At 45.6% G+C, this 13,642-nt stretch overlaps 1 protein-coding gene across 2 annotated transcripts in view; it reads right to left on the bottom strand.

Moving 5' to 3' along the window:
* ARHGAP35 (Rho GTPase activating protein 35) overlaps nt 1-11,189 on the bottom strand; it is a 106,775-nt gene extending 95,586 nt beyond the window's left edge. For both annotated transcript variants that reach the window (XR_007244816.1, XM_048500296.1), the window contains exon 1: nt 11,041-11,189. The gene's annotated coding sequence lies outside the window, so the exon portion shown is untranslated. The remainder of the gene's footprint in view (nt 1-11,040) is intronic.
* Nucleotides 11,190-13,642: the final 2,453 nt, after the last annotated feature.

The following is a 13,642-nucleotide window of genomic DNA, read 5'->3' as shown; positions in this document are numbered from 1 at the left end:
CTCACTTAGGCATTTCCAAAGCCCCTATCACTGCGGTATCAGAACACTCTGAAGCATCTAACAGCTCAGATGGTGGAAGACTTGGACAGAGGCCAAGAGGCTTGGACTCTCTCCCCAGCTGGGTTATTAAATCTAACTAAGGCGAAGGGGGGGGGGGGTAGATTCTAGTAGTTAAACAGTATCTTAGCCTATCCACAGGCTGCTCTCCCCAACTCCAGCAGTCTCTTCAGTGGACAAAGATGTTCTCGAAAGGGACAGGTACATCCATTGTTGCAAAGAATTGCTTAAGACTTCCGCAATTATAATCGGGCAGCCAGCATTTAGCCTCCAAAATGACACGCTGTAAATTTAGCAGCCCGGTTAGAGTTACAGAAAAGGGGGCAATTCACTAGGGAATGTTACTGCACAGAGACCCCAATGAATTTAATGGGAGCTGCACATAAGCACATCTTTCGCTGCCTTTTTTAAAGGAGGAGATACAATTGAAACATTTCCAGTGAATGTGAACCAGATCCCACTAATAGCTTGGCTAACAAAAGGCTGACATTTCCCTACAAAGATTCTTCTCGAATCTTCTCATCAGCACATTCAAAATAATGGCTAGGCTGGGTGCGCGCACACAGGCACAGGCTACAAAAACCTTCCAGGAATAAAATCGAATCACAGTAGCAGGACTGCTAACCCAGAGACAATGCCTGAATCACCTGGGTCTCCTTCACACAGTGTGCACAAGACCCAAGAGCGTTCTAGGATATTCGTAAGTCAGTTCTTGAAGGTCAAATAGATATTTGCCTCGAATGGAAAGACGTTTTAAGACTCAGACAAAAATAATTCTTAAAAATTAGCACTGGACTTCCCACCCTGGGGTGAGAAGACTTGAAATGCCTGAGCAATTGAATCTTTAGGGATTTAACATCTCCAGAAGATAATTAAGGCTTTAGTGAACTCTATAAGGAAAGGGGGGGGGGTTCCCTCTGTAGTAGAAGTGTGTAAATGCACATAGGGTGGGCATGGGGCTTAGGTTTATACGTTTAATGAAGACACAATAAAATATACAGTGCAATAAAAGTTGAGATGAGAAGGCAAGAGGGCAAAAAAACCTATTATTTGTGGTATTTTTAATAAAATACTGCAAAATCAAGTATTTGGGGGAGATTACTTGAGCTTATTTCTGCAGTTTATGGAGGTTATTTCATAGAATATATTATCAAGTTTTGGTATCTGGCTGATCAGATTTTCAGAGAGTGGTTGTTGAAGGCCTGAACACAAAACTGGAAATTTCTTATTCCAGCAGTCTGCTGGATAACCCTTCCACAGACAAATCATTGTAATGCATTCTGTACCATCACCCCCACTCTGGATCTCAGTAAGCCTGCAATGTCATGGCCAAAGGCGAATAGCAAACACTTCTGAAATATGAAAAAAGCAAATTGCAGAGCTCTGTTATCAAAGCATGTAACACTGTTAGAGGTTTCATTCCTACACACTACCTTGAAACCACAGCTAAGGCCATTAGCTATAGCCAGCAAATGGAAGCGCTTATTTTACACAGACATTCAAGCAAATGGGAGATCAGGATCATGCTGGCTCATCTCAGTCTCCCTTGCTCATTATAAGCACCCCCACTCATTCAGCCAGCTGTTCTACCTCACATAACCACCCTCTAAAAATAAAGAAAAGGAGGGGTGACACTGGTCTAAACCAAGTGTCTGCAACCTGTGGCTCTCCAGATGTTCATGGACTACAATTCCCATCAGCCCCTGCCAGCATGGCCAATTGGCCATGCTGGCAGGGGCTGATGGGAATTGTAGTTCATGAACATCTGGAGAGCCACAGGTTGCAGACCCCTGGTCTAAACGAATAACCCCTCAGCTAGCTGGTGGAACTTCAGAAAGCCCCTTTGGGGAAGCAGAAAAGTGAATGAGTTCACCAAAACTAATAGGCAAGCCAGCGGACAAGAAGAAATTCTCCAAGTAATAAATGAGGGACACTGGGCCAGTCGCCAGAAGGTAAGTGACGGAGCAGTGTGTTGCAGAGCTCAATTATAATGGAAAAATTCAGTACAGAGACTGAGATCTGACATCATCAAGACCATTTATTGGAACGCTCTTTCCCCAAGATCTGTTACAAGCAGTCCCACCTGCGGCTCTTGTTCCTTTTCTATTTAACTTCCAATTTCTGTCACCTTCGCAAATCGCTAAATAAGGACATGTTGCAATTAGCAGAAGCCGGGTGTATACCAAAGGTATTTCAGATCACATCTGATGCCCACAGTTCATACCAAGGCTTGCCCGTAACGAGATCAGGACGCAAGGGTAACCGAATCAAAGGGACTTGTTAACGATTTCTCCCCAGCTAACCAACCGGCGAGTCATTGGTCCAGCATAAATTAGGTTGGGTCAGGGAGCACATAAGGCAAGTGCGGCAGCCAGTTCCCATCACTCACCGATAAACTAAGCCCGCACACACTGTTCCACTTATCGTGCTTTAATGGCACAATGTAATCCACAGCAGCCGGGTCAGGAGGGAGAGGGGTCCTAAGCATTAAACCATAATGCTTACAACCAACTGAACAGCACTGGCAGTTTATTTTTATTTATTGAATCCATCTATCCGACACCTTTCTCCCCAATGGGAACTTACAGAAGCTTCCTTCATTCTCCTCTCCTGCATTTAATCATCACAACAACCCTGCAAGGTAGGTAAGGGTGTCGGTTTGACCGGTCCAAGGTCCCTAGCAAGCTTCCATGGCACGAGTGAAGATTTGAGCCTGGGTCCCCCAGATATTAGTTTGACACTCTTAACTGGTACACCACACTGTCCCTCCACTCTCCACAAGAAACACTACAACAGATAACCTAGAATTCAAAATCAAATAAACAAGATGGGAGTGGAAGGAAAGCATAATATTAATTTCAAGACCACAGAGGCTTTAAAATTGTTAGTCTAATACAGCAACAGATCTAACATTTCAGATACCATTCAGCCCTAACCCTCAGATGCAAACAAAAACTAAAGCAAGAATACCTTTTCTCTGCATCAAGACAAAAAGGATTACCTTGCAAAGTTTCCTGTGCCTTGAAACAACGAAATCCAGACACACTGATTTTCAGTACGTTTGGATGAACTTCCGTGTTTCCACGAAAATAAGACAGTGTCTTATACTAATTTTTGCTCCCAAAGATGCACTATGTCTTATTTTCCGGGGATGTCTTATTTTTCTGTGTTCTGTTCGTTGGGCATGCTTCCAAACAAAACTTTGCTACGTCTTACTTTTGGGGATGCCTTATATTTCGCACTTCAGCAAAACCTCTACTACGTCTTATTTTCAGGGGATGTCTTATATTCGGGGAAACAGGGTAGCTGTATCTTGGACACACGATGTCCATAAGAGGAAAAGGATGGGTGACACCAGGGTCAGCAGGGCTGCCCCTCAATTGATAAATGAAAACAAAACTCTCCATACAGTGCTGTTTTATAAAATTACAAGGAACAGCCATTCAAAAATAGGTGTATCATCACATTCTGCATAGGATGGAAAATGCCAGTGATGCGACAGAACAATGAAGAATGCACACAGCTGTCACAATTGATGTTGAGAAGGGAGACAATGGTTCTGCAGGCAGGAAAAGCAGATTTACCGGTACTTCTTACAGTGTAGCATTTAGCATGACATCACAACTACTCCTGTCTTCTCAACCACTGCCATGGATGACACAGAAAACATACAATACTCTGGGACAGCAGGAGCTGGGAGGAGGGAGACTAGAAGAACGAAAACGAAACAGGTTCGTTGTCATCTGACACAGCAATGTAACTGGCTCATTCATGTCCCCACCTATCACAACTAGAGATGAAATTTCCAACTCCAGTCAACTTAGAAGGACTCTTCAACAAGTATTCAGGGCATCATTTACAAGACGCAAAAAGGCATTCCAGCCACGTGGTTGGAAAGCTTGGACCAGATAGATGACCTGAATCAGCATCTCAGTTCCCACACAGCACCCACTCCAAAAGACACAGCATGGCTATGACCGTCTTCAGTGTTTTTTGCAAAGTACAAATGCCTCCCACTTTAAAATTCTTCATTGATATTATTCTGCTCACCCAGCTCATATTTCCCATTAGACAGGAGATGGCTGGGGGGCAGGGATCAGTGTTTTGGGCCCTTAAAAAAACTACATCATTATAGTAGCACCACATCAGCCAGAAATAGCATTCAATGAGAAACTGGTGTTTGCTTTTGACTCACTTTATAATGACAACAATCACCAAGGCATTTAAAGTAGTCCCACCTGCCTAGAAATGAAAAAAATACCTATGGTTGTCCCCTAATTCAGCACTGAAAGACCAAGGAATAACAGCAGAATTAATTTAAATTCAGTGTAAGGGAAAACAGCACACGATTCTTTAATAGATTTATTCTGAAATGGTTGTCCTTTACAAAAGTAACACAGATTTAAGACATAAAAAAACCTGACATACACCCCAAGCCTTAAAGGCTTTTTATTTGGTTCCTTTTTTTCCTTCCTTCAGCTCTTTTACTGTACGGTACTATACCCAGATGAGCAGGGTAAGCCCAGTGGTTTACAAAAATGACAGTAAAAAATCAGATTTTTTTGCCAAGCCATTTTAAGTGTCCCTTAAAAGAACATAGTTCAAAATATCTGAAAATGCAATACAACCAGCATGTTTGTATGTCCCTGTCCAAATGAAGCTAGCCATGGCTTCTTATTGAAAACTGTGGATTGTGTCCAAAATCTCTTTAATACTGAAACCATAATTTTAAACCTATTTTTCTATTTAAAGGACCAAGCCAGGGCCAAATTAGACCTTTGAGGTCAAGCTGTACGAACAAGTCATGTTTATGTTATTGTTCACATGATGATGGGCATGGTCCTGACATAAAGTTTCAAATGGAGGGAGGGCCATTTACTTTCCACGTTGTAGAGAAATATTGTTCTGCCATGTTAACACCAGCCACCTTTTCTGGAAAGTTCAATTCCCTAATTTGCAAGTTTACTTAATACCTTTACATGAGTAGAAAGCAGAGTATCAAACAGAAGTTGTTAATTTCACAACTGCTCTCATGAGCAAAAATAAATTCTGTAGTGCAAAATGCATTTGAGTTTTGAATTAGGCTTCTGGATAGAATAAAATTTCTATTTAGTTGCAATTTTATATTTTAATTATTATTGGCAGCCAATTAATATGCATCATAGTTCAAGAAATATGCACATTAGCAAATTTGATTTAAATCTATTTATATCACTGATTTAAAAATCAGTCTATCCTGTTTTCTAAATTGTTCTTTGTGTTGTTTTTAAGTGACACCCTGGATCTGGGTGTGAGGTAAGTTTAAGAAGTCCCACAAGATGTGGTGTCCTCATCCCTGTTTAGTAATAACCAAAGTTTCTCCGATTGCCTCTTTGACTATTTTTTCTCGCATGCTGGGGTCAAAAGAGAAATGGAATACTTTTGACCTTTCCATAGAGAAGAAAAAATCTTTTAAAGCTTTTCTCTAGATATAACACTGTAAACACTATATTTAAGCTGATGTGCAATACATTTAAATAGGCTGTATTACATTGTTTTTTACTTTGGGGGCATGACTAACTTAATTCTCATAGCACACAAAACATTTTACAACAGAACAGAGACACAGCACAATTTGTCTGCAGTTCTCTTGCCCACTACTGTTTTTCTCTCCCCCACAAAAAGACTGAACTATTCCTCATCTCTTAAAAGATTACATGAATCCAGTTTTTCATCATTTCCCTAAAGAAATAAAAGGTGCCAAGATTAGAACAAGCTGAACAATCAATCTATAAGATTCAGAATAAGCTTCTGTGACCTCATTTACAGGGTGACCTGCAGAGATGGATGCAGCATAACTTAAGGCCATGGTGGCGAACCTTTGGCACTCCAGATGTTATGGACTGCAATTCCCACCAGCCCCTGCCAGCATGGCCAATTGGCCATGCTGGAAGGGGCTGATGGGAATTGTAGTCCACAACATCTGGAGTGCCAAAGGTTCGCCACCACTGACTTAAGGAGTACCTTCTCCTATATAGTCTACTGTTCATTCACACCATCTGCACACTTGCACTACCTCCAGAGAATCAGTCGTCAGCAGTCATGCAGAGCGGGGCCTTTCCTGTGGTGTCACCACAAATGGGGAATTCCTTCATAGGAAGGACTGCCAAGCTGCCAAGTGGTGGCGAACCTTTGGCACTCCAGATGTTATGGACTACAATTCCCATCAGCCCCTGCCAGCATGGCCAATTGGAATTGTAGTCCATAACATCTGGAGTGCCAAAGGTTCGCCACCACGGCTCTAAGAACTGCCTCTTTCTTCAAAGATCTCATGAGTGCAGCAACCCACTTTCATAAGACTTTGTTCGAAATTCTTTGTAAGTATTATGAACCACAAGAGATGGCAAATCCTAAGTACCACAAAAACTCTTGCCAAACGGGAGCCCAAGATTTTTTCCAAGAAGGAAGGATCTGTTTATTATTTTCAGATCTCAAAATGCTAAGAGAGCAGAACCATGATTTAAAACTTTTAGAAAAAGCCCTATCAAAGCTCTTGGTCATCCCAGCTAATTAACATACTATAGGTCTCCTGCCTTCTACAGCGATCTGATAGATACCAGACCTTTCCCCATATATGCTACATGCAATTCTGATATGTCAATAGGTGAACACTCCCCAGTTTCTAGGTATTTCTAAACATATCTTCCAATACCAAAAAAGTTGTAGGCCTCTAATCCAATGTCCAGTTGTATCCAGTTGTGAGAGAACACTTTTCTCCAATTCCAAGCAAATTTGATAATTCAAGGAATTCCATTTTTAACCTTGCAAAAAAGATGAAAAGACTGTAAGCTATCTGTCAGTACACAATAATGCCTACGCTATGTCAAAAATAAGAAAGCAAGCTTCAAACAAGAGGCTTCATGATAAGTATATAGGAAGATATTCAATTTTAACACACAAAAGTGGGGGGAAATAAGATCTTTCAGGGTTCAAGAGAACACTTAACACAGAAAATAAAGAACTTTACAGCACATGAAAATCTCTTTAATAAATCTGAAAACTGCCAAATTTGTAGTTTAAAATAATTGTACATGATCCAAAACACCATCAAGTTTGTTACTAAAACAAAGAGATTCAAACTATTAATTCAATTATTTCAAGACAAGATCACTAGTTCCTCCAAACAAAACATGTGGAATTGCATATACTTTTAAAATGTCCTTAAAGTACTTCCCTACACACTCTGTTTACTAGAAGCCAAATGAAATCAAGAGTTCTTACTCCCAAGTAACCATACTGAAGGCTAAGATGCCAATAGCAATTCCTGGATTTCTCTTTCACACATACTAGCATACCCAAATGTGTATTTGTGCATCCAAACGTGACTGTAGAAAATAAAATCAGCATAAAGTCTGGATACCTTCAGACCTTGTGTAATGCAAGACAGAAAAAGACATTGCCATCACTACTGACTTTCATGCAGGAATTGCCAAGCCAACCTTCCCAATAAAAAAAGCTGGAACAACACACTATTCTTTTTGAACAGCACATCCAAAGTACCCCAGCTTCACCTCCCCAAAGCGACACCTTTGGGGGGAAATGATAAAGCATCCTCTTTGAGGGGAAAAACACCCCTCAGCAACAGGCATCTAGAACTATCGTAAAAGACATTATCTCCAAGGATTCCCTAAGCCAGTGGTGGCGAACCTTTGGCACTCCAGATGTTATGGACTACAATTCCCATCAGCCCCTTCCAGCATGGCCAATTGGCCATGCTGGGAGGGGCTGATGGGAATTGTAGTCCATAACATCTGGAGTGCCAAAGGTTTGCCACCACGGCCCTAAGCCATCAGTTCCAGCACAAAAGCAGACTGAATTTCCCCCTTCACTGCCAGCTCTCTGCATGGAAATGCAGCTTTTCCAACAACCTTTATCTTACCAGTTGAGGGCACAGGGAGGAAAATCTGCTCAGAGTGAAGTTGTCTACTTGCTCTCCTATGCAGAACTCTTTAACTCTTGTCAAAGGACATATATCAACTTTTGTTAAGAATGTGAATGATGATAAAAAGCCAGGTCCAAGGTTTCATCCAGAATGCGCAAACAAATACACACACACACACCATTTACTGCCACATCCTGAAAATTTGCTCCTGGTAACATTCTCAGGCTTCACGAAGAAGAGAACTTGAATTCTTGAAACCAGAATGCCTCACAACTAGAGATGTGGATGAATCTTAAAGACCCTTCACAAACAAATTAATTTCCTACTGTCTGTAATTAACTAGCTTTACAAAAAGCTCAGTTAATGGTGTGTGCATCCTCTTGTTCCTTGCTAAGATTTCTCTAGCACCACTTAACAATTAAAAACTCACGACTGCCCCCCTGAACTATTGCAACTTGCATCACAAAGGAAGATTTTTTTTCTTTCAGATTTACCTAGAGCAGTAGGAGATACATGTGTGCATGAAATATTTCCAAATTTAAAGCTTGATACAAACAAGGACCGATTAGTCATTTCATGTTGAATGATTCTTTGCTGAGAAGATCCTCAATGAATTTTACTGACCAGACCTTGTTGGCATTCCCACCAATAGTGCAGATATAATCAGGTCTAAAGTTAAACCTGGAACTTGTTAGTTGTTGAAATTGCAGCTACAAAAAACGAAAACCCACTGCTCAATACCACTAACGCTCAAACTGAAGAAGACAACACTTAATTCAAAGGAAAGCAAGCAACATCCAACAGAAGTCATTGATACAACTATTTTTGACCAGTAAAGTCTCAGTTTCTAGCACAAGAATTCTGAGATAATATGGTGGGGCAGAAATGTTTATAACAAATAAATACAATTTGAATTTTATTACTGGCGTAAAGTATCTTATACCAGATAATAGTTACTAGATGCTATTTTTAAAGCTCTAATTCTCACACAGCCAGAGCTTGACAAAACATAAAACATGGATCTGGTTTTATTCTAATCTACAACAAGAACCCTTGCAATGCAACCAATTACTAAAAGTAGACACCAGAGATGCTGTCTAGTAAACAGGGCGCCCATCACTTACTGTTCAGCTGTGCGCATTCTAACTTATTTCAGAACAGGCTGTACAGAGATATTGTTTGACAATGGCCAAACATAGATGAAAAATTAGAAAGGACAAGAAAGTGAGCAGGAAAAAGTTAAGTATTGACCTAATCCAAGATGCCTGTGCTCAGACGTGAGAATACTCTCCCTGTTTGCCAGAGGGTTAAGGAAGTCCAAGACCAAGAAGCACAAGGTCAAGTAGTTCTTCCCTTACCTCCAAAGTTGAAGGTATGTCATCTAATCCTGCAAGGGGGGAGAAAGGGAGAGTAAGGCAGCATTCTTGCATGTCCATCTATTCACAGCAAAACCTCACCAAAACAATTTTACTGAGAAGAGAGACTGCAGGAAAAAAGGCAACTCTGCCTTGAGAATTGTAAAAATAACATTCAATGACAGAAGGGGGGGGGGAGATAAGATGAGTCCCTAAGAGCACTTCCTTTCTTTTATGTGTGTGGGGAGGGGGGGGGCTCATATAAAATCAGACTTTGTTTTGGCATAACCCCAAAGTGCAGTCCCATAACAGCCACTCCTTCCCTGGCATGCTAGGGTGCTCATCTTTCTTCCTACAGCATCATCTTCAGAAGGAATCAAGCGCTTTGGTCAATATAATCTTGAAAAGGCTCTTACATTTATTTATATTTTAGATTTAATAGACCGCCCACCCCCGAAGGGCTCTGGGCGGTGTACAATTTAGGAATAAAAACAGCATAAAACTTTAAAATAGAAAGCAGAATATTATTATCCACAGAAGAATAATTTGTGTTTGAGCCATCCAAGAGGCAAAACCCCAACACCTTCTATTTCTGCCCATGACAGAAACCTGCCATCTCTCAGAAAGGTGAGAAACAATAAAAGGAGAGCAAAAGAGGAAACAGACCAAGGTGGTGTTCTTTCGAACACCTCAATCTGGAAACTGTGCATTTCCTACACAAAAAGCTGTGCAGGAAAACAGCTCTCCATGCCTAAATCTTGCCTATAGTTACCAGACAGAGTAGTGGGGTGGGGGGTGGGCGGCAGTGTTCTTCTCAGCCCTGGTGAGGTCCCCAGAATTTGGGGGAGATGCTCTCCCTCTGAAAGCCAGGTTGACAAGCTCGAAATGCAGACTCATCCCCCCCCCTCGAGGCGTATCCGAACTCCTCCAAAACGAGAGTGGCACCGTCGGCCTACACCCCCCCCCCCACACACACCCCTCGAAAGCAGGGCAGGGGGGCAGGAAGGAGGGGACCTGCGGAAAGAGACCTCCCAGCCCTTCCCGACGCCCCTGCGCCACCCCACTCAACCTCCCAAGAGCAGCACCCCCAACAAGTAGCCGAGGGGGTGGGGGTGCGTCCCCGCCCCTCCTTTGTGGGAATGCCCCCCACCCTCCGTCTTTGGCTGGACGCCATCCCACGAGTGCCATCCCAGAGGTCACGGGCGCAGGGAAGGAGCCTCTCCCTGTCTGCTCTGCTCCCCATCTCCCACCCTGCCCCACCCACTACTGAAAAAGGGGGCGGAGGGGGGTCCTCCTCGCAGGACCCTGGGTGCGAATCCTGCCCCACGAAGAGGGAGCGGGGTGGGTAGCGATTAGAAATGCCACCCCCGAGGTAGGGATTGTGTGTGCGGGGGGGGGGGGGCGACTGGGTGGCAATTGCAGTCAGCTCTTCTGCCCCCCCCCCCTTGGGTGAGGAAAGGTCTTCCCTTCCCCAGGCGAGGGGGGAGGGGAGGAACAGGCGCATTAGGCCGAGGGTCTCTGCGTCCATCTTCGCCCCCCCCCCCACACAGAGAGAGAAAAGCATCTCTCCTTTGACTGAGACTAGCGGGGACGGGGGGGGGGCGCTGCGGGCCCATCCCCCCCCCCGTTTGGCGTGTGGGGGAGGGGCGCGCCCCCCGCCCGCATTGTTCCTCCCTCCCGCTCTTCCTGGGAGGCGATGATACCTACCGGGGCGGCGCGGCGAGGGACCACAAGCGGCCGCGGGAGGAGAAGGAGGCGGCGCCATGGCCCTCCCCTCCCGCCCCTCCTGGCGCCCGGCGGGGGAGCGGCCTGTAATGGCGGCGGCGGTGGCGGCGGCTGAGGCGATTCGGGCCCCCCTCACAGGCGGCGGGGTGCGCGCGCAGCCCGGGACGGAGGGGGCGCCGCCGGAGGAGAGGAGGGGGCGGGGCCGCAGCTGGCGCGCGCAGCCACAGAAGGGGGCGGGGCAGGCTGCGGCGAGGAAGGGGGCGTGGCTCCGGCGTGCTGGGGGGAGGAGGCTGCGCGCGCATCCTCCACGGGGTTTTGCGCGAAGCGTCTCGCTGCGGCGGCTGCTGCTCCGACTTGCATTCGTTTATTTATTTGGTGCGCGTGCCCGCGCACTCCCCCTTGACGCCCACTCCCGGGGCGGCTCACGGGAGCGTGGCTGCTGATAGGGAAGGCCAGGGGGGTAGGAGTGGCCGCCCTTCTGTCCCATCCCGGTTCGCCCCGCAGTGCAACACGTTTGCACGTGCAAACGAGGGGTCGTGCAAATGCAGACTGAGTCCCGCTCCTCCAAAACAGGTTGGCCCGACCTTCTCCAGTCTCTTCTCCCTCCACCCTCTGCTCTTGGGGTTCGGGTCTGCTCCGAGGGCGGCTACCTCCAATCCACACGCGCACCGCAGACACGTGTGCGGCCGGTCGAGCGCAAACTCTCCGCCTGGTTGTTCCTCCACCTTCTCGCCAAAAAGGCAGATTTTGAAAAGATGGGCGGGATGCCGAGATCGAGCCGGGCGCGTTACGGGGGTCCTTCGTCTGCGGGGAGGGTGGGCAACTGGGCGCCCCCGGGCCAACTCTTCTCCCTGTGGGGGTGATGACGTGCTGGTGGGGGGAGAGGATAGGTTCTTGGGGGAGATGACCACCTTCCCTTCTAAATCTGCGCTCCCAGTGGCTTCCGAGCTAATAAAATAATACATTTATTTCTGGAAGGGGAAGAAACAGCAAGCCCCCCCCCCCCGTGCGCCGCCTGTTCTGCTGCTCTGGCCTGTTGTGCAAGAGGGAGGCGCCAGTTGCCCACCCTGGACTCGGCCTATTTGGGGGGTGGGGCCTGGGGAGAGCAGGATGGGGGTATAATGCCACAAAGTCTGCCCTGCCAAGGAGAAGAAGAAGAGTTTGGATTTATATCCCCCCTTTCTCTCCTTGTAGGAGACTCAAAGGGGCTGACAATCTCCTTGCCCTTCCCCCCTCACAACAAACACCCTGTGAGGTAGGTGGGGCTGAGAGAGCTCCGAGAAGCTGTGACTAGCCCAAGGTCACCCAGCTGGCGTGTGTGGGGGAGTGCACAGGCGAATCTGAATTCCCCAGATAAGCCTCCACAGCTCAGGCGGCAGAGCTGGGAATCAAACCCGGTTCCTCCAGATTAGATACATGAGCTCTTAACCTCCTACGCCACTGCTGCTCCTGGAGGCGTTTTCTCCAGTAGTCTGGAGATTACTTGTAACTCTGGGAGGTCTCCTCCCCTGGGAGTTGGCAGTCTTTGGGGGCCAGCCGCTCTGTGGAAGCAAAAGGCATCCTCGCTGCTGTCCTGATCAAGGAATGATTCAAAGATTTGCAGCATTTCCAAACCAGGACAGACACAGACTCATGATGGGATACTGTCAGACTCTACGGAAGGCTTTCCTTGGGTCTAAACTAGCTAAAGATATTACCTGCCAGGGTTGGGCATGCAGCGTATTTTATGGGGCCACAGGCTATGGCAGGGACCACTCAATAGGACTGCAACTTGATCGTGTCCTGTGTTCAGTGCTTTGGGAACTATGGAAGTTGCTGTGTTGATGTGGCATTTCTTCACGCAACGTGTGATTGGTGTTTGGGATATGCTGCCACGGGAGGTGGTGATGGCCACTAACCTGGATAGCTTTAAAAGGGGCTTGGACAGATTTATGGAGAAGTCGATCTATGGCTACCAATCGTGATCCTCCTTGATCTGAGACTGCAAATGCCTTAGCAGACCAGGTGCTCAAGAGCAGCAGCAGCAGAAGGCCATTGCTTTCACCTCCTGCGTGTGAGCTCCCAATGGCACCTGGTGGGCCACTGTGAGTAGCAGAGTGCTGGACTAGATGGACTCTGGTCTGATCTAGCAAGCTCTTTCTTATGTTCATTGAATTACATAATCGCAGAGGACTACTTCTGTACCTAGTGGTCACAGCATTCTACTGAGGAAGAACTCACGAAAACATCTCAGTATCACAAATGGCGTTTTAGAATGCCTCATTCTGGACACTTTTACACTCCTAAAGAAGGATTGCAACTATTATAACCACTAACCAAGTCCTTCATGTATGCTGACAGTAAAGGACTAGAATTATCTGTGTTTTGTTACACAGCAAAACAAAAAGAACTCCTAGATTGTAATTGTCCCTATGCATACAGTTGTATTTTTTGTATATGTGTATTGTCAGTGGTTTGTATTTTTGTATTTACTGCTGTTTTAGACAATAGACTACAGTGCACTTATTTTCACTTTTAATTCCCTTAGTAAATTTCTGTAAGTATCGAAGTTTGCATATTTGTGTTCTTAAGCAGCAGAGGGCTG

This window comes from Sphaerodactylus townsendi, linkage group LG06, assembly GCF_021028975.2.
Source record: "Sphaerodactylus townsendi isolate TG3544 linkage group LG06, MPM_Stown_v2.3, whole genome shotgun sequence".
NCBI lineage: Eukaryota > Metazoa > Chordata > Lepidosauria > Squamata > Sphaerodactylidae > Sphaerodactylus > Sphaerodactylus townsendi.
The sequence above is the reverse complement of the archived record's forward strand: the minus strand, read 5'-3'. Positions and strand labels throughout refer to the sequence as shown.